Raw genomic sequence first — 19,851 nt, forward strand, 5'->3', positions numbered from 1 at the left:
AGAGATCCTTGAAATTGGGAGTTATAGAGGTCCCTGGTCCCAGGCTTCAGTAAACTGGGAGCAGCACAGCAGCTATCATCTTCCCGCTCTGGGAGTTCAGGAGCAGACCAGCATCCGGCACAAACCAGCTCAGAGCTCACAGGTCAGTTTGTTTGACCAGTGCAAAATGTTCGAGGAGAACAACCTGCCCCCAGTCACACTATGAACAGTGCCACCCCTAGGGGAGGATTATCATCAGTACTTGAGCCCATAAAAAAGTGCAGCATTTCATCCAGGCCATGGGCATGACAGCTCAGGCTGAGTGACCAGGATAAGAACTGCCTCAAGAACTAATCATGGACTTAAAACCGGAGTCTTTGAACGTGCACAGTATAAAGAGAATGCTTTATGGTACCTGGCCAAGGTCAAGGCCGATGTGACTTTCTTACAGAAGTACAGGCTACCATAGCCCCACAACTCCCAGAGCTGGTCAAGATGGTGGCCCCAAAATTTGTTTGTGTAGTTGGGGAGCAATGATTGTCATGCTTGCAGCCCGGGGTTCCTTCTATGGGAGGCAACTTCTCAATCACCCAAGTCAAAGAGCTGTTTGGGGGAGGGGGGTGGGCACGTAACAAACATAACCTATGGAAATACTCCACACTGGATAATTAACGTGAATGCCTTGCCCATGTGGAGCATGTGGCTGGCCATCCTTGAGCAGCTCCCATGGCTGCTGGCAACATCCCAGCCGGTCCTTCTGACCGGTGACTTCAATGGCGTCATTGACAGGCCTGGACAACCGGTAGTGCTGACAGCACCTCCATATTCCTGATGGAAATGGTTGAAATGGCCTAGTTGTGTGATGCCATCAGCACCCTTCCAGGCAAAGCACAGCCATAACCGCCTGGTCGGGATCAGATGGCTCAACCCTCTCCCGGATCAACTTCCTCTTCATGTCAGAGCCTGTCATGGTCAGATGCATCGCTGTCAAGCCAGTGTTCTTCTCTGACCAGTGCCTCCTCTGAGCATCCTGTCACCTTTGAAAGGACAGGAAGCAGGCAGGGGATGATGAAGCTGAATGTTAAGCTGCTGAACCCAGAGGGACTGTGCAGATTGGAGAAACTTGAAATATTTGTTTGATTCCCCTGTTCACTGGTGGGAAGCAACCAAGGAAAACATCAAGGCATTCTTCATCCACAAAGGGGTTCAGAAAAAAGAGAGGGTCAGAGAGAACTGGATAAACTCCAGATAGAGTTGCAGCAACCTTTCCTACATTTGATGGTGTGGGAGGAGTTACGAGTGGAGAAAGGCTGGCTAGTCCAGAACTTCCCTGCCAAATCCTCTAAGACCATCTTCTGATCCAGGGTCCCCACAGCCTTAAGGAAGAGGACAGTTCAGTAGCATTCTCACAGATGGACATACTGAGATACTTTTATGCCAGTCTGGATCACAGGCATCACAGCTTCTTAGAACTTCCTTTCATATACCACGGAGGTGTTAGATGACAGCAGAAGGGAGAGTTTGGACCAGCCACTGATGCTGGAGGAGCTGAGTGTCTCCATCTGTTACTTCGACTTGAATAAAACTGGAAGATGGCCTACCAGTTGAGTTGTACTCAGCTCTGTGGGACCAGATGGGTACAAATATGCCGGAACTGAACAATAATATGCTTCTCGCTGGCAACATGTTTGACTCCATTAGGAAGGGCATCATTATGCTCTTCTAGAAGAAGAGGGATGAGTAGATATTAGACCACTGGAAAATCATGCTGGAGAGGTAGTATCATGGGACAAGAAAATGGCAGGACTTTTACATCAGTCTTCACTGTGGAAGACACCAGCGGGATGCTGGAAGTTTGAGAGTGTAAGGGGCTGAAGTGAGTGAAATTGATATTACTAGGGAGAAGGTGTTTGAGAAACTGAAAGGTCTGAAAGTAGATAAGTCATTTGGACCAGATGGTCTACACCCCAGGATTCAGAAAGAAATGGCTGAAGTAATTGTGGAGGAATTAGTAATGATCTTTCAAGAATCACTGGATTCTGGCAAGGTTCCGGAGGATTAAAATTGCAAATGTCTCTTCAAGAAGGGAGAGAGACAAAGGAAAGGAAATTATTGGCCAGTTAGTCTGACCTCAGTGGTTGGGAAGATGTTGGAGTTGATTGTTAAGAATGAGGTTTTGGGGTACCTTGAGGCACAGGATAAAGTCAGCTGTAGTCAGCATGGTTTCCTTAAGGGAAAATCTTGCCTGACAAATCTATTGAAATTTTTTGAAGATAGATAAAGGAGAATGAGGGGATGTTGTGTACTTGGATTTTCAGAAGACCTTTGACAAGAAGGCACAAGAAGATTATTGAAGACCCCAGCGTATTGACTGATTGGCAGAATGTAAAGAGAGGGAATAATAGGAGTCTTTACTGGTTGGCTGTTGGTGACTAGTGGTGTTCCACAGAGTCTGTGTTGGGACTGATTCTTTTTATGTTTTATGTCAATGATTTGGATTTGTCAATTGATGGCTTTGTGCCCAAGTTTGCAGACAATACAAAGATAGGTGGAGGGCAGAAAGTTTTGAGGAAGCATCAAGGCTACAGAAGGACTTAGATTTGAAGAATGGGCAAGGAAGTGGCAAATGGAATACAGTTGGGAAATGTATGGTCATGCACTTAGGTAGAAAAAAGCATAGATTAAATGGCAAGACAATTTAAAAATCTGAGGTGCAAAGGGACTTGGGAGTCCTTAGGCAGGATTTCCTGAAGGTTAATTTTCAGGTTCATTTGGTGGTGAGGAAGGCAAATGTGATGATCCCATTTATTTTGAGAGGATTAGAAAATAAATGCATGTATGTAATGTTGAGGCTTTGTAAGGCACTGGTGAGGTCTCATTTGGAATATTGTGAGCAGTTAAGGGTCCCTTCTCTAGGAAGGGATGTGCCTGCATTGGAAAGGGTTCAAAGGAGATTCAGAAAATGATTTCCATATTGAAAGGCTTATCATATGAGGAGCTTTTGATGATTCTTTACTTTATTGTCACCAAATAATTGATACTAGAGCGTATAATCATCAGAGCGATATTTGATTCTGTGCTTTAGACTCCCTGAAGTACAAATCGAAGTAAATATAATAAAAATTTAAATTATAAATCATAATTAGAAAATAGAAAAGGGAAAGTAAGGTAGCACAAGTCAGGTCCGGATATTTGGAAGGTACGGCCCATATCCAGGTCAGGATCTGTTCAGCAGTCTTATCACAGTTGGAAAGAAGCTGTTCCCAAATCTGGCCATACAAATCTTCAAGCTCCTGAACCTTCTCCTGGAGGGAAGTGGGACAAAAAGTGTGTTGGTTGGGTGGGTCGTGTCCTTGATTATCCTGGCAGCACTGCTCTGACAGCATGTGGTGTAAAGTGAGTCCAAGGATGGAAGATTGGTTTGTGTGATGTGCTGGGCTATGTTCACTATCTTCTGCAGCTTCTTCCAGTCTTGGACAGGACTGTGTTCCTCCCTAGAAGAATGCTTTCTATGGTGCATTTATAAAAATTAGTAAGGGTTTTAGGGGACAGGCCAAATTTCTTCAGCTTTCTCAGGAAGTAAAGGCGCTGGTGGGCCTTCTTGGCAGTGGACTGCTTGGTCATACCAAGTCAGGTCATTTGTGATATTCACCCCGAGGAACTTAAAGCTTTTGACCTGTTCCAACTGCGCACCACGGATGTAGATGGGGTCGTGTGGTCTGCTACTCCTTCTAAAGTCAACAACCAATTCTTTCATCTTGCTGACATTGAGGGATAGGTTATTGTCTTTGCACCATGCCACCAGGTTCTTAATTTCCTCTCTGTACTCAGACTCATCATTACCTACAATTGTGGTGTCATCAGCAAACTTACATATTGAGCTCAATGGAAACTTGGCTACACAATCATGGGTGTACAGTGAATACAGCAGGGGGCTGAGTACACAGCCTTGTGGGGCACCGGTGCTCAGAGTGATTGTAGAGGAGAGCTTGTCCCTTATTTTTACATCCTGGGTCCTGTCTGTGAGGAAGTTGAAGATCCAGCTGCAGATCTGAGTGCTAAGACCCAGGTTCCAGAGCTTAGGAATCAGTTTATTTGGAATGATGGTATTAAAGGCAGAGCTGTAGTCAATGAAAAGGAGCCTTACATATGTGTCTTTATTCTCCAGGTGTTCTAAGGAGGAATGTAGTGCCAGAGAGATGGCATCTGCTGTTGACCTGTTGCTCCGGTAGGCAAATTGCAAAGCGTCGAGGTTGACTGGTAGGCTATGGTTGATGTGTGGCATAACCAATCGCTTGAAGCACTTGGGATTATTGTTGCCTTCTTAAAACATGAGGGGATCTTAGACTGAAGCAGGGAGCAGTTGAAAATGTCAGCAAACACTCCAGCTAGCTTGTTTGCACAGGCCCGGAGAACCCATCCCAGGACACCATCTGGGCCCATCGCCTTCCTTTGATTTATCTTCAGGAATGCTCTTCTAACGTCTTCCTCGGTGATGATGAATCTTGACGCTACCATGTCCGGTTCATCTGGTGTAAGTGGGACGCTCCTCTTCTGTTCGAATCTTGCATAGAATACGTTAAGTTCATCAGGAAGAGAAGCGCTACAGTTATTGATATTCCCAGCTTGTTCTTTGCACCCAGTTATCTCATTTAGACCCTGCCATAGTCTACTGGCATCCCTCTGGTTAGCCTGGGCTTTCAACTTGGTTTGATGTTGCCTCTTGATGCCCTTAATGGCTTTCTGGAGTTCACGCCTGGATTCCCAGCCCTAAAAGCCACAGCTCTAGCCTTCAAAAGGGACTGGACCTCATAAATCATCCAAGGTTTCCAGTTATGGAATACCCGGATTGTCTTGCGAGACACACAGTCCTCTGTGCATTTCCAGATAAAATTTGTGACAGCTGAGGCATACTCATGGAGGTTAGCTGTCGAGACCTGGAATACTATCCAGTCCACGGAATCAAAGCAGTCACGGAGGACCTCGTCCATTTCCTCTGCCCAATGTGACATCACTTTTGACACCGTGACCTCCTGCTTTAGTTTCTGTTTGTAAGCCGGGAGGAGGAGTACGGCCTGATGGTCCGATTTTCCGAAATGTGGTCGTGGGATGGAACGGTAGGCATCCTTGACTGCTGTGTAGCAGTGGTGAAGTATATTCGGGCCTCTAGTGGAGCAGGAGACATGTTGGTATAACTTTGGCAGCTGGGCTTGTACTCACTGGAATTCAAAAGGATGAGGGGAGATCTCATTGAAATCTATCAAATGCAGAAAGATCTTGATAGTGTGGATGTGCAGAAGATATTTCCTGTGCTGGGGGAGTCTAGGACCAGAGGGCACAGCCTTAGAATAGAGGGACATCCACTTAGAATGGAGATGAGGAATTTCTTCAGCCACAAAGTGGTAAATTTGTGGACTTTGTTGCCACAGGCAGCTGTGGAGGCAACCTCTGAGTATATTTAATGCAGAGGCTGATAAATTCTTGATTAGTCAGGGGATTAAGGGTTACAGAGAGAAGGCAGGAGATTGGGGCTGAGAGGGAAGCAGATCAGATGTGATGAAATAGTGTGGCAGACTCAATGGGCCAGATGGACTAATTCTGCTGCTACCTTATGGCCCTAAGGACTAACATGGAGATTGTATGACAGAGCTTAGGGAGAGTTGTAGAACAGGGACATTGTACAAATACAGAATTCGATAAAATTGGCAACTGGACAGTTCACCCTTGAACTCTAAAAATGTTTTTATGTTGATTTATTTCTAATTTAGTAAGTTGCCATTTCTGTGTGCTGATGTGTGTTTGTCATCATAACCAGTTCTGCCTGAATTTGTTTGGTCTGATTGTGTCTTGGTGAAATTTGACAATAGATCCTCCCCAGGGTTCATGTCCAGTCTTCATGACCCTGCATCAGCACCAGGCTCAGGTCAGCATTGCTCGGAGTTACCACACTGGCACTGGAGAGGACCCAGTCCATGTGGACAATTCTGGCCAAAGGTAACCAGGAGCTTGATCCTGGCACTGAGGCAAACAGAGTCTCAGAGAGTCCCCAAGTTATTAGACCCAATGATGAAAATAGGGAGGGGAAGATCACAGCTGCTCGCTAACTAGTTGCTGCCCTCCCAGGTCACACAGTTGGGTAAACCCCTTGACTCTCTGGTACTTTGGCCTCCCAGAATTGAGGAAGGGACCTTGCCTGGCACCAGCTGGCTCTGAGATGACTTTGCCCACCTGTACCAGAATCAAGCTGGTTCCCCCAGTCACTGACAGCTACTGTTGGTGTGTCCTTCACGAAGGCCGCACATCAGACTCTCTGGTGGCACCAACCCTGCCCTGTGACCCTGGTTTCCAGTTGGCACCAGCTCATTTGTGGGAACCACCCTCTCGGACTCCACCCCACTCGGGGGTACCCGTGTTCTGGGTGGGATAAACTTTGGGGAGGGTAGTCACAGATTTGAATTGGCTCTTTATGTGACTCCCCCCACTGCAACTTTTCTCCACATTTCCTATGGGGGGCATCTTTGTTCCTGCATCTGGCACACCCAGCAAGGGTGCATGGGCTCCAGTGGCAGCCACCTGAGTGACAGGGGCTCACAGCAAGGGTTGAACTCCTTCGGGCTCTGTAGTCATGAGCTCTGACCTGGATTTGCATTCTGCTTTGATTTTTGTGAATAAATATGTGAGAGTTGTTTTATGTTTAACAAGAGCTGCAGGCCTTCCTTTACAAACAAGCCAAAAGCAGTCACCTTACACTGCGGTTATTGCATCAGACACCGTCTGTTAAAGTAATTCAATGACGGTGTTTGTGAATAATGTAGAACAGTTTCTATTATAAAAAATGTGTCACCTGTCACCCATTACATTACTTTGAACAGGTACCCCCCATCCCCTCCAGAATTCACCAAAACCAGCATTGTATATCTGTATGGAGCTCGTAACAGCCACCCAGATCGGATCCTATGTACCTTGGTTGGAGTAACTGCAGGTGTCACTGGCTTGTCCAGTTGTGTGCTGACACTCACATGGTCCCGTCACGATGCAGGGGGTATGATCGTGGTACCATTCAGGTCTTGGTGAGCCGGTTTAATGTGATCTACAGAAATACATTCAGCTTTACCCTTCCTATCTACAATAAAAGTCATTACATCCTGGTCCATAACATGGAATGGACCATTGTAAAGGGGCTTAAAAGGGATGTTGATGGTGGACAAGAATGAAGGAGGAAGAATGTAGGTTAAATGGAACCCAAGGGTGCTGTACCGCCTGATGTGCGGTAGGAATAGATGTGAAAGAGTTGAGTTTACTGAGTAGGGCGGAACGTCGCTGAGACACTGACAAGGCAGTCATGGCATCAGGAATACAATCACCCGGCCCCTGTAGCAGCCACCTGTACACCAACTCAGCTGCAGAGGGCTGCATGTCCTCTTTTGGATCCATTCTGAGTCCCAGTAGGAAGATGACCCTGCCAACACTCATCAATCAGGGAGGCCCTCAGAGCAGCCTTTAAGGAATGGTGAAAACGCTCACACAAAATGCTATACATTTGGCTGGTGTGTCTAAGACTTTTGCAACAGTACTGTATATTATATCTTTCCAGCTCCCAAATTGCACTTAATACTACTGAGTACTCTTACTTCTGTTTCCCAAACACCCTCTAATTTTAACCAATTTACAATATTGTGCAAAGGTTTCAAGCACTCTGGCTCTCAAATAGGCCAAGCAGGGTTATAACAGCAGTCATGGGAATGTTCACAGTGCACACAGGTATCTAATGTCAGCCCCTAAGTCCAATTAGAAAAAAACATCTTTCTGGCTAAACGTGCCAAAAAATCTCTAATATGTGGGATTGGGTAATGATTGGGGTTGGTGGCCTCAGTAGTCACTGCACGGACGTAGACTGGTGCTTGACCCCATGCTTTGTAACTCTAGTAGAAAATGTGGGCTTGGTGAGGTTTGAGAGAAAATTTGCATATGGTGGTACATGTGTGAGACAGAATCATTGTGGGAAATTTACTGGGGTACAGGGTAATGACCCAAGGTCCTTTGTGTCCACAAGCCAACAGCTCTTTAAGAACTACCAACAATCCTTTGGCGCACAAGTGCTGAGCAGAGGTATTGAACTTCAGCTAGCTCAAAGTCTGCATGTGTAGCGTCATCCACTAAAGTAGAGCATCATGTGTGTGTCCCTTAAGTCTAGATCCTGCCACCATTGGTGGCATTTAGCGAGGATCCATTGCTCTATGCCTTATAATCAATGGGTGATCTGGCAACACATTCACTTGTGTGCCCGGGACACAGAAAGTGTCACCCTGAAAGTGTGTCCTTAATGAACAAGCACTGTTGAAGCTGCAAGGGAGTGGAACTTCTTGGCATAAATGCCAAAGCGTACATTATAAAAACACAGATCCAGCATTGTCTATTTCAGAGCTGTGGGCTGGAGGCTCTATTGACAGGAATGATGCAGCTCTGCCTGCTTAAGTGTAGACTATTGGTCATTTTAGCAAGCTCCCTATAGTCCTTCATAGGACTATACTGCATTAGAGAGGGTGTGCGAATTGATTGGGCATTTGCTGCATAAAGAGTTCATTAAAAATAAAATAAGGATGATGGTTACCCGGGAGAGCTAGCACGTGGTCCATTAGTTCTTATGGCCCAGCGCCACTCAAGCTGGACAAAGAGAGCCACTGTTCAGCGCATTCAGACTCAGACAGTCCAGACATCTATTATATGTGAGTTTTCAAAGTGATATATATATATATATATATATACCACATCAGGCGTATCTTCTAGTAACCCTGCCTACAGTGGAACTACTTAGTGATGCAACAACAAAGTAAAATTTGGTTTTGCCTCTGGCGATTTCTCGCAGCATGAGCTGGGCTTTCATCTGTGAAAACCACATGGTAGCATGGTTCTCCCAAAACTCCAGCAGCTTCACTGCATTGGTTGACATGTCATTGAGTAACTCTGGAATTGTTCAAGTGTGTCAGGGTCAGCAAAGTAGGATTTTGTGAATAAAACATGCAAGAGTCATTTTATGTGTTTTACAAAAGCCAAAGCCCTTTACTTCCATTACAAACAAAATAAAAGCAGATGTCTTGCACTGATGTCATTATGTCAGACACCGTTTCTTAAAGTGAGCACAACAACTCAATAATGGTGTTTCTGAATTATGTAGAACAGCTTCCATTTGGAATAATATGTGTCATCTGTCATGATTACACTACCCTACACACTCATCCCTATTCCCAGGGATTCCCTTTCAACATTCCCTCCCTGCCAGTTCACCCCAAGGAGTTCCCTGGGGGGCCCCACCTTTTGAAGCCCATTGGGAGCCTGATTCAGTCATCACTTCCCCTTGTTTCGGCACAAGGGTATTCTGGGTCTGGAAATGAAGGTTCGGAAGTCTTTCCATTCATCCCCTCCCAATCTACACTGTCGGGCAGCTTAGATCCTGCAGGTAAGTTGAGACTGCAACTGATGCCAGAGTGAGGACCAACTTCTGAGTGTGCCCACTGCAGCTGCAGGCTGTGGGAGCCTCAATGAAGGAGCAACGTCTCTCATCCTATCTACCTGATGTCACCACTTCACTTGTCCTTTCAGCCTGTGTTTCCTCCAGGTCCTATCTGCAGCAGCATAACCTGCAGGAGATAGTACTCAAGGAGTGGGGATATGGCTGATGAGTAGATTTGACCTCTATGCTTGACCCCTCAAGGCTGTACCCAGACCTCAATCTCCTTGTTGGGGAAAGGTTTAAATTAATTTGGCAGGGGATGGGAGCTGAGGATGGGGCAGTTGGTGTGCATGTCAATGGAGTGTGTAAGAGACTGTGAGGAAGCTCAGGCAGATGATAGAGCAAACCTGCAGTCAGTGGGATAAGTTGAAATGTAACATACAGCTATGAGCAAAATCAAAAAAGGTGATGAACACAGAACTGAAGCTTTTAGATTTGAAAGCATGGAGTATATGGAATAAGGAATATGACCTTGTAGTGCAGTTAGAGATTGGCAGGTTTGTCATTTTAGGCATTTCTGAGTCACTGCTGAAAGAAGATCATAGTTGGGAGCTTAACATCCAAGGATACACATTATATTGAGAGGATAGCAGGTACACCAAGGAGGTGGGGTGGTTCTGTTGGTGAAAAATGAAATCAAATCCTTAAAAAGAGGTGACACAGGAACAGAAGATGTAAAACTTTGTGAGTAGAGTTAAGAAACATCAAGAGTAAAATGAACCAGATGGGAGTTATGTAGAGAGCCCCAAACAGTAGCCAAGATGTGGGATATAAATTTCAAAGCGAAATTGAAAAGGCATGTAATAGGGGAAATATTACGATAGTCATGGGGAATTTCAATATGTTGGTAGATTGAGAAAATCTGGTTAGTGCTGAATCCCAAGAGGGGAAATCTGTGGAATGCTCACGATATGGCTTTTTAGTGCAGCTTGTGCTTGAGCCCACAAGTGGAAAGACAATTCTGAATTTGGTGTTGTGTAATGAACCAGTTTTGATTTGGGAGATGAATGTTAAGGAACCCTTATGAGGCAGCGATCATAACAGGATAGAATTTACCCAGCAGTTTGAGAGGGAGAAGAAAGTCTTCAGTGTATTGTAGCCAACAAGAGAAATCAATTACAACAGACAAGCAAAAGAGAGGGCATTTAATTCAGGAAAAATTACTGGGAAGTTAGAGGATTGGAAAGATTTTTAAAAACTAACAGAAGTTAACTAATAAAACCATAAGGAGAGACAAGATGCAATATGAAGGTAAGCTAGCCAATAAATCAAAGAGGACACTAAAAGTCTTCTCAGATATATAGACTAAATGAGAGGCGAGATTGGATATTGGACCAGAAAGCCAGAAATTAAAGTGTGTCAAGTACAATTAGTAAGAAGGTGGCTGGGAAGCTGGAAGGTCTACAGGTAGATAAGTACCTGGACCAGTTGGACTACAGCCCAGGGTTCTGAAAAAGGTAGCTGAAGAGATTATGGCAACTAGAGTCATACCGTAGCTTCAGCGTAGAGTGGTTTGAATGAGAGAAGCAAAAGCCTTTTTTTCTCCAGCTTATTTATTGTTTTTCTTCTTTATATTTGTAGTTAGAACAGTAGGGATGCTAGACAAGATAGCTGAATAGGCCGAGGGACGTTGTAAGGCATTTTTAAGTAGGAGGGTGAGCAACCAGAGAATGTGGTTCATGTAGGTACCAATGACATAGAAGGAAGAGTGACAAGGTTCTGTAAAGTGAATTCAGGGTTAGGTGCTAAGTTGAAGGATAGGACCTCCAAAGGTGTGATCTTTGGATTGCTACTTATGCCACATGCTAGTGAAATTAGAAATAGGAAGATCCTACAGTTTAGCATATGGCTAAGGAATGATTGGCGAGAGAGGGCATCAGATTTTTATTACATTGGGCTAGGCTCTGATTTAGGGAAGGTGGGACCTGGACAGAAGAGACGGTTTCCACCTGCCATAGAGGGGGACTAATATCCTAATGGGAAGGTTTGTCTGTGCTTCAAGGGTGTTTTAAACTAGAGTTTCAGGGGCATGGGAGTCAGAGTGCCAGAACAGACTGTGGAGAGGTTGTGACCTCAGTCAAAGTCAGGAATAAAAAGATTGAGCATGGTGCGACTAATGTTTTGAAGTGCATGTATTTCAATGCACAAAGTATTGTAGGAAAGGCAGATAAGCTTAGGGCATGGATCAACACATGAAATTATGATATTGTAACCACTAGTGAGATTTAGTTTCAGGAGGGGCAGGACAGGCAGCTCAATATTCCAGAGTGCTGATGTTTCAGACCTGACAGAGTGGGGGGAAATCAAGAGGGTTGGGATGGCGTTACTATTCAGGGGAAATGTCACGGCAGTGCTCAGTCAGGACAGACTGGAGAACTTGCCTAGTGAAGCTTTATGGGTGGAACTGAGGAATAAGAAATGTATGAGCATGTTAATAAGGCTACAGTATATTATAGACCACCCAACAGACCACAAGATTTACAGAAACAAATCTGTAGAGATCACAAAATGTTGCAAGAAACATAAGGTTGTTATAGTAGGTGGCCATTAGTTTCAAAGTAAATATTGAAAAGGATAGGTCTAATTTTTGAGTTGAGATTCTAAGTTGGTATCGGAAACAATCTACGAAGTGTAGATTGGGAGAGGCTATTTTCTGGCAAAAGTGTACTTGGTAAGGGGGAGGCCTTTAAAAGTGAAATTTTGAGAGCTTGTATTTGCCCATTAGAGTAAAAGGTAAAGATAACAGGTTTAGAGAACCTTGGTTTTCAAGAAATATTGAAGCCCTGGTTAAGAAAAAAAATGAGGTGAATAACAGGTATATGCAAGTAGGAACATATAAGGCAAAAGAACACTTAAGAAAGAAATCAGGAGGGTTAAAAGAAGGGAGGAAGTTGCCCTAACATATGAGGTGAAGGAGAATGCTAAGGGACTCTTCGATATGTTAAGAGCAAAAGGATTGAAAGGAATAAAATTGATCTTCTGAAAGATAGAACAGTGATCTTTGTGTGGGGCTAAAAGAGACAGGGGAGATCTATAGATGTTCACATCTATAGATGTGAAGAAGACCAACAGTGAGGTCATGGACCTTATATAAATTACAGAGGAGGAGGTGTTTGTTGCCTTGAGGAAAATTAGGGTGGATAAATCTCCAGGTCCTGACAAAGTATTCCTTTGGACCCTATAGGAGGCAAGTACAGAAATAACAGATTAGCAGAGATATTTAAATCATCCTCAGTGACAGGTGAGGTACTAAGGGATTGGAGGATAGTTAATGTTGTTCTGCTGTTCAAGAAAGGCTCTAAAAATAAACCAGAAATTATAGGTTGGTGAGGCTGACATCAGTAATGGAAAAGCTATTGGAAGGTATTCTAGACAGGGACTGATTAGGGATAGTCAGTATGGTTTCTTGTGTGATGGGTTGTGTTTAGCCAATGTTAGAGTTTTTCGAGGAAGTTACCTCAAAAAGTGAAGGCAAGGCAGTGGATGTTGCCTACATGGACTTTAGCAACACATTTGACAATTTCCCATGTGAGAGTTTGGTCAAAAAGTTTTAAATCATTTGGCATTCATGATGAGGTAATAAATTGGATTAGACATTGGCTTTTGGAAGAAGCCAGAGAGTTTTCATAGAGGGTTGGCTCTCTGACAAGAAGCCTGTGACTAGAGGTATGTTGCAGTATCAGTGCTGGGTCTATTGTTGTTTGTCATCTATATTAATGATCTAGATGATAACATGGTTAACTGGATCAGAAATTTTGTGGATGACACCAAGATTGGGGGCTGTAATGGACAGCAAGGAAGACTATCAGAGCTTGCAGCAGGATCTGGACTAGGTGAAAAATGGCAGATGGAATTTAGCGCAGACCAGTGTAGAGTGTTGCACTTTGGTAGGATCAAACAGGGCAGGTCTTACACAGTGAACAGTGAGGCACTGAGGAGTATAGTAGAATAAAGTATCTAGGAATACAAATCCATAATTCATTGAAAGTGGTGGCACAGCTAGGTATTCATAAAGAAAGCTTTTTGGCATTTTGACCTTCATAAATCAAATAAATTATTACAGGAGTTGGGATGTTATGTTAAAGTAGTATAAGAAATTGATGAGGCCTTATTTGGAGTATTCTGTGCAGCTTTGGTCACCCACCTAGGGGAAGTATATAACTAAGGCTGAAAATTTGTAATAAAGATGTTGCTGGAGTGGTAGGACCTGAGTTATAAGACGATTTAATAGTTTTGTACTTTTTCCCTTGGGACATAGAATGAGCGGAAATTTGCTAGAATTATACAAAATTATGAGGGATATACATAGGTTTTTTCCACTGAGTTTGGGTTCCACTACAATTAGAGATCAGAATCAGAATCCGGTTTATTATCATGTGACATGAAATTTGTTAACTTAGCAGCAGCAGTTCAATGCAATACATAATCTAGCAGAGAGAGAGAAAAAATAATAAATAAAACATAATTTAGGTCAAGGGTTAAGGGTGAAAGTTGAAAAGTTTAAGGGGAACATGGGAAAGATCTTCTTCACTCCGAGTAGCATGAGTGTGGAATGAGCTGAAAATGCAAGTTGTGCATGCAAGCTAGATTTCAATGTTTAAGAACAGTTTGGATAGGTACATGAATGGCAAGGATATGGAGGGCTTTAGTCTGGGTGTAGTTCGACGGGACTAGGCAGTTGAAATGGTTCAGTAAAGACTAGATGCCAGTAACTAATGGTGTTGACAGGGGTTGGTACTGGGACCACTTCTCTTCATGTTATATGTCAATGATTTGATGACGGAATTGATGGCTTTGGATCCATGTTTGCTTATGATACAAAGATAGATGCAGGGCAGGTAGTTTAGAGCAAGCAGGGAATCTGCAGAAGGACTTGGATTGATTAGGAGAATAGGCAAATAAGTAGCCAATAGAATAGATTGTCAGGAAGTGTATGGTCATGCAATTTGGTGGAAAGAATAAAGGCATAGACTATCTTCTAAATAATTAGAAAATTTAAAAATTAGGTGCGAAGAATATTGCAAACCCATCTGCAGGATTTAAATCGAAGCAAGAGGCGGAGAGGGAAGAGGTAAAAGAAGCTCGGAGAGAAGCTGTTTTTTTAACTGATCGGGGCAAAGAGGCTAGACTGCGCAGGCACATATGTCACGCGCCAAAGGTTTAGAAGAAAGACCGCCATATACAGAGGCCATTGTCGGAGTGGACTGAGGCAGAGTGGGACAGCTTTGGCTCAATCATGCTTCAGAGAGAACAGGCAGAGGTAAGGCTTGAACGGGGCACGACTATGCGTGAAAGTCGGCCTCTGAGATCAGCGGGGGAATTTAAAAAGCCAGCAGAGACTGAGTACGAGCTTCACTCCAGGTGAGGTAAGGCCGGATAAGCTCCTTTAATGAATCTAATTAGCTTAGGAGTAGGTAATGGAGGCAGCAGTTGGGGCAGTTGAGTGCTCCGTTTGCAGTATGTGGGAAGTCAGGGCGAGCACAGCTGTCCCTAATGACTACACTTGCAAAAGGTGCATCCAGCTGCAGCTCCTGACGAACCATGTTACGGAACTAGAGCTGGAGCTGGATGAACTTTGGATCATTCAGGAGACAGAGGCAGAAATAGACAGGAGTTTCAGCGAGATAGTCACCCCTAGGAGTCAGAAGACAGGTAGTTGGGTGACTGTCAGGAGAGGGAAGGGGAACAGACAGGAAGAGCAGAGCACCCTTGTGGCTGTTCCCATCAACAATAAGTATACCGTTTTGGATACTGTTGGTGGGGATGACCTACCAGGGACAAGTGGTTGCGACTCTGGCACCGAGACTGGACCTTCAGCTCAGAAGGGAAGGAGGGAAAAGAGGAGAGCAGTAGTGATAGGGGATTCAATTGTTAGGGGGACAGATAGGAGGTTCTGTGGAAGAGATCGAGACTCCCAGATGGTCTGTTGCCTCCCTGGTGCCAGGGTCTGTGATATCTCGGATCGAGTTCTCAGTATTCTCAAGAGGGAGGGTGGGCAGCCAGATGTCGTGGTCCATGTAGGGACCAATGACGTGGGTAGGAAGAGCGAGGAGGTCCTGAAAGGTGAGTTTAGGGAGCTGGGTGCCAAGATAAAGGACAGGGCCTCCAGTATAGTAATCTCAGGATTGCTACCAGTGCCACGTGCAGGTGGGTTTAGAAATAGTAAGATAGTGCAGATTAACACGTGGCTGAAGACATGGTGCAGGAAGGAGGATTTCAGATTTATAGATAATTGGTCAGTTTTCTAGGGAAGGTGGGACCTGTTCCGGTGGGACAGTTTACATCTGAACTGGAGGGGGACAGATATTCTTGCAGGTAAGTTTGCTATGGACTGGAAAGGAATGGATGGTTATGGGCTGAGTGCGGGCCAGTGGGACTAGGTGAGAAGAAGCGTTCAACACGGACTAGAAGGGCCGAGATGGCCTGTTTCCGTGCTGTAATTGTTATATGGTTATATAGATTATATGGATCTATGAGGCGGCGCGGCACGGCAGCAGTGGCCTTTCAGACCTGGTGTTACTTTAATTTAATTTTCTATTTTAGGTTTGATACACAATTTTTAATTAGGGCATATGGATAACAGAGCGGCTATCTACCATTGTCGGATACTACTACAATACAGAGATCGCACAAAAACAAACCTCCACAAAGATCTGCTGGCTGAATTACGCGATGTCGGCTTGCTCAGGGGAACGGGCCTACAATCCTTGGACTTGCCTGATGCTGGGAGCCGGATATGGAGACGTCGAAAGTGATGTGTGAGGAAGCAGAAGCGAGGCAAACGGGCAGGAGTCCGTGCCAGGCTAAAAGCAAACCCTAGCCGGCCAGCTCTCCCGTCCATTCTGCTCTCCAATGTCCGCTCCCTGGACAATAAAATGGACTACATCTGACTCCAACGTAATTCTTGGCGGGAGTACAGAGTTTGCTCCGTGTATGTCTTCACAGAGATATGGCTCACTGATGGGATTTCGGATGCTGCCATCCAGCTAGATGGGCTAGCTTTGTTTCGTTCGGACAGAGATGCAGCTGTATCCGGTAAGGTCCGCGGTGGCTGTGTCTGTGTTTACATTGATACAGAATGGTGTAAGAACTCTGTGCTGGTTTCCAGACACTGCTCATCGTTAGTGGAGTTTGTGGCAGTTCGATGCCGACCATTTTACTTGCCACGGGAAATCACCTCTGTCCTTATATTCGGTGTGTACATTCCCTCCAGTGCTAATGCTAAGGAGGCGCTCTGTGAACTGTACGGGGCTATTAGCGAACTGCAGAGCGCACATCCTGATGGTCTGTTTATTGTCGCTGGTGATTTTAACCACGCGAACCTTAAGTCAGTGCTCCCCAAATTACATCAGTATGTGGACTTTGCAACGAGGGGGGAGAACGCATTGGACCTGGTTTACACAAACATTCCAGATGTTACTCTGTCCAAGACCATCACTATACGTGCCAACCAGAAGCCATGGATGACTGCAGAGGTGTGTGCGCTACTGAGGTCCCACGACTCCATCTTCAGAGCAGGCAACAAGGCAGCTTTAACAACAGCAAGGGCCAAACTGTCCCGAGCCATCAGAGGGGCAAAGCGTGCACATGCCCAGCTAATCCACAGTTACTTCCAGGACAGCAGTGACATGCGGCACATGTGGAAGGGCATCCAGGGCATCACCAACTATAGGACAACATCACCTGACTGTGCAGGTGATGCCTCCCTCCCAGATGCGTTGAATAACTTCTACGCCCAGATTGAGGCGGAAAATGACTTGGCAGCGAGGAAGTCCACCCCTCACGCAAATGACCAGGTGCTGTGTCTCTCCATGGCCAACATGAGAAGAACCCTATGCAGTGTCAACCCACAGAAGGCTGCCGGACCAGACAGCATCCCTGGTAGAGTGCTCAGAGGATGTGCAGACCAGCTAGCAGATGTTCTCACTGACATCTTCAACATCTCCCTGAGCAGCACCACCTTTCCAATGTGCTTCAAGGCCGTCACCATTGTCCCTGTGCCCAAGAAGTCTTCAGTGTCCTGCCTAAATGACCACCGTCCCGTTGCACTCACATCCATCATCATGAAGTATTTCGAGAGGCTCGTCATGAGGCATATCATGACCCTGCTGCCCCCCTCACTGGACCCCTGCAGTTTGCGTACCATCCCAACCACGTAACAGATGATGCCATTGCCGCCACCCTCCAGCTGGCCCTAACACACCTGGACAAAAAAGGCACATACGTTCGGATGCTGTTCATAGACTTTAGTTCAGCATTCAACACAATCATTCCTCAGAAACTGATTGGAAAGCTGAGCCTACTGGGCCTGAACACCTCCCTCTGCAACTGGATCCTAGACTTCCTGACTGGGAGACCTCAGTCAGTCTAGATCGGGAGCAGCATCTCCAACACCATCACACTGAGCACAGGGGCTCCCCAGGGCTGCGTGCTCAGTCCACTGCTGTTCACTCTGCTGACCCACGACTGTGCTGCAACATACAGCTCGAACCACATCATCAAGTTCGCTGATGACTCGACCGTGGTGGGTCTCATCAGCAAGAACAATGAGTCAGCTTACAGAGAGGAGGTGCAGCGGCTAACGGACTGGTGCAGAGCCAACAACCTGTCTCTTAATGTGAACAAAACAAAAGAGATGGTTGTTGACTTCAGGAGGGCATGGAGCGACCACTCCCCACTGAACATCGATGACTCCTCGGTAGAGATCGTAAAGAGCACCAAATTTCTTGGTGTTCACCTGACGGAGAATCTCACTTGGTCCCTCAACACCAGCTCCATAGCAAAGGAAGCCCAGCAGCGTCTCTACTTTCTGCGAAGGCTGAGGAAAGTCCATCTCCCACCCCCCATCCTCATCACATTCTCAGGGGTTGCATTGAGAGCGTCCTGAGCAACTGCATCACTGCCTGGTTCGGAAATTGCACCGGATCGCAAGACCCTGCAGTGGATAGTGAGGTCAGCTGAGAAGATCATCGGAGTCTCTCTTCTCGCCATCATGGACATTTACACTACACGCTATATCCGCAAAGGAAACAGCATTATGAAGGACCCCATGCACCCCTCATTCAATCTCTTCTCCCTCCTGCCATCTGGGAAAAGGCTCCGAAGCATTCAGGCTGTTACAACCAGACTACATAACAGTTTCTTCCCCCAAGCTATCAGACTCCTCAATAACAGAAGCCTGGACTGACATCTTGCCCTACTGTCCTGTTTATTATTTATTGTAATATCTGCACTATTTTTGTGCACTTTATGCAGTCCAGTGTAGGACTGTAGTCTAGCTTTCTCTGTGTTTTTTTTTATTACATAGTTCAGTCTAGTTTTTTGTACTGTGTCATGTAAACTATGGTCCTGAAAAACATTGTCTCATTTTTACTATGAACTGTACCAGCAGTTATGGTCGAAATGACAATAAAAATTGACTTGACTTGACTTGATATAGGATTTACTAAAGGTCAACTTGAAGGTTCAGTTGATTTTAAGGAAAGCAAATGCAATGTTGGCATTCAATTTGAGAGGACTAGAATATAAAACTAAGGATGTAATGCTGAGGCATTATAAGGCATTGTTCAAACCACATTTGTAGTACTGTGAGCAGTTTCGTGCTTCTTATCTAAGAAAAGATGTGCTAGCTTTGCAGAGGTCACGAGAATGATTCCAGGAATGAAAGTGTTAACATATGAGGAGTGTTTGATGGCCCTGGACCTCTACTTGCTGAAGTTTAGAAGAATGAGTGGGGGATCTCATTGAACCTATCGAATATTGTCTGAGTGCTAGGTGGTCGGCGACTAAACTGGCTCCCCCACCAGGCTTACCTGGTGAGAAGGGTGGCTAGATACCCTGCAGGATGAAAAACAAAATCTGTCAAAGGACAGATCAACCCTCTCGTAGGGTCAACAGCCATCTAGCAAACACGTGCTATGAAGTGTGGAAAGGGCATCCCTTGCATCATAGCTTCGTCTGGCCATTCGCTGCAACAGAACTTCCTCCAGCCTTCTTGGACACCACTGTGCCACTGGATCCAGGAGGGGCTGTCGGGAGGGTGGGTCTGGACCTGTGCAACCCCCTACTCACCTAAAATCCATTCATGCACACGCTGTTCCTTTCTGAGGAGTGGGGTATCCTCAACACACCCAAGTCCTATAGCGATGGACAAGTGGCGAAGCGGTAGGGTTGACCATCTGGGAGCTACAGTCACAAGTCTGCATGCAGGTGGCAGGGGGAGAGTGGTCGCACATGGATTACAGAGCGGAGGTCCGGTGAGGAAGCACCCTCTGCATCTGAGCAACCCTGTTAGGGAGGCACTGCTCACCCTATGTGGTGAACTATGTGCCTGTCGGGACACGCCCCTGCTGACTGCTCTT

Source organism: Hypanus sabinus, chromosome 3 (assembly GCF_030144855.1).
Source record: "Hypanus sabinus isolate sHypSab1 chromosome 3, sHypSab1.hap1, whole genome shotgun sequence".
In the NCBI taxonomy this organism is placed as follows: Eukaryota; Metazoa; Chordata; class Chondrichthyes; order Myliobatiformes; family Dasyatidae; genus Hypanus; species Hypanus sabinus.